The sequence below is a fragment of the Morone saxatilis genome, unplaced genomic scaffold, assembly GCF_004916995.1.
Source record: "Morone saxatilis isolate NCDOM2014 unplaced genomic scaffold, NCSU_SB_2.0 Contig5, whole genome shotgun sequence".
Lineage (NCBI taxonomy): Eukaryota > Metazoa > Chordata > Actinopteri > Moronidae > Morone > Morone saxatilis.
In genome coordinates, this window is record NW_023340095.1 from 25,512,825 (window position 1) to 25,515,312 (window position 2,488).

Consider the following 2,488-nt stretch of genomic DNA (forward strand, 5'->3'; position numbering starts at 1 on the left):
AGGAAAGCTGAAAACCATCATGGACAACCCCTCTCATCCTCTCTACGCTGAGCTGAGGAGGCTTAGGAACATTTTCAGCTACAGACTGATCCAGCCTCGAGCCTCAAAGTGGTTTGGAGTCTCGTTTGTGCCATCAGCCATCAGACTCCACAACGTCACAGCACCTCCAACCTCTGCTGATTTATGAGGCTAATTTTAATCTGCTACGCATAACTTCTTTGTACAAACTTATCTTGCAATAATTGCACATGCACAGTTGTTAAACACCGATTAAATATTTTTGCACACCACACTTCTATAATGCATATAGTGTTTTCTATTTATATATCTATATCTTGTTAATTTTTTTGAAAAGTAGACAAGCCTTACCCATAGAGACTGTAAGAAAAAGATGAGCCAGACGGCCCTCTTTTCACTCATCTCAGCTGAGTTAATGTGACCCACCATCAGCTCTGACCTGATTAAGGCTGATTAAAGTCTATTTAAGCTGTGTGTCTGGGGAGCTGCTGCTGTTCTCTAATGGAGTTCAACAGCCCAGATACTGGGAGACACTGCAGACACACAGCTGATGGCTCATGGTTGTTAGAGGAGCAAAGTGCACATAGAAGACGACTTCATAAATCTTAGGCCTGAAACTATCAGATGGTAGGGCTGGGCAACTAATGGAAAAGGTACCAAAATAACATTATGACTCTCTAGCCGACCTAATTTCAGTCATATTAGTACAATGGATAAATGAATTACTGGCTATGAATTACTGGCCCTACAGGCAAAAATACACACCCACAGTTTGCTGTGTGGGTTCATTTGATAAGTACATTGTTCCACCTGCTAGTTTTAAACAATGTAATCAAGCGTGAGTGTCCAGTCTAATTCAGATAAAAGCTTTGATTCTCTGCCTGAGCCCAACTGGACCAAACACGACCGGCCAGGTTTGGGCCCAAAACTGCTGCTGTAGGTCGGGCTTGGACAGAATTGATTTGAAAAAATTAAGGGAACACTTAAATCACACATTGGATCTCGATAAACGAAATATTCAAGTTCAAAATCTTTACTGTACAACATTGTGTAATTTGTTTAGAACAAAAATTATGTAACAACGGCCAATGGAAACGAAAATCACCAACAGACTGAGGGCAGAATTCAAAATTACACCTAAAATCAAAGTAAAAAATTTAAATCACAGGCTGATCCAAACTGCATGAATTTTATCACAGCTACTTATAATGTGACTCAATAGTGTGTATGGCCCCCACATGCCTGCATGCACTCCTGAAATCGTCTGGGCATCCTCCTGATGAGAGGCGGAGGGTGTCCTGGGGGATCTCCGCCCAGACCTGGATCAGGCCATCAATGAGCTCCTGGACAGTCTGTGGCGCTACCTGGCGGCATCGGATGCACCAATACACAACATCCCAGAGGTTCATAATTGGATTCAGGTCTGGGGAACGTGAGGGCCAGTCAATGGCATCAATGCATTCGTCATCCAGGGAGTGCCTACGCACCAGCGTAAAGTCTTACAATGGCTCTGAGAATTTTCATCCCGGTACCTAACAGCAGTCAGGTTACCATTGGTTAGAACGTGGAGGTCTGTGCGAACCTCCAAGGATATGCCTCCCCAGACCATCACCGAACCACCACAAAACCAGTCATGCTGGATGATGTTGCAGGCAGCATTACGTTCACCATGGCGTCTCCAGACTCTTTCACATCTGTCACATGTGCTCAGTGTGAACCTGCTCTCATCTGTGAAGAGAACGGGACGCCAATGGCAGACCTGCCAATTCTGGTGTTCTCTGGCGAATGCCAATCAAGCTGCACATTGCTGGGCTGACCTGTTTTTGAGTGGATCTTTTTGTGGCGGAGTCCACCATGTTGAACTGCCATCTATCTACAGTAGCCCAGAATGGACAAACCAAACACTGGCTCTAGATAGGGACTTTGGTGTTTTTCATATGTTCTGTGGACACTGTAGTTTTTCATTCACTGAAGGTGACGACTTTTGTTTGTTTTTCAAGGATGGTGAAGTCATGACACACCCTACTCTGCCTCTTACCCGGCTTACCCTGGCATTCTCTAACACTAACCAATCTGACTCCTCATGCTTAAAGCTAACCAACCCAACCAACGAAGGCAGCAAGTACTAGCTAAACCACTAAATTCTACACACTGGACCTTACATTTGATAGTTAGATGTTGCAATAGATGTTAAACAGAGTCTGTATTACTTCATTTCCTGTTCTAGCAAGCAAACCTAAACTGAATATGTAATTTTACTCAAATATTACTATAATCAAATATTACTAATATTGTTCAGTACAAATAATGAATTAGCTCCACTGTGAGGACAGATGTATTAATATACTGCCTATGAGATGATTAATCAACTAGTTGTTTGAGAGAAAATAATCAAACATATATTTTGTAAAAGTTTATCATTCTGTCATTCCAGTCATGGAGTTCAACAAGGGTCTGTACTTGGACCAAT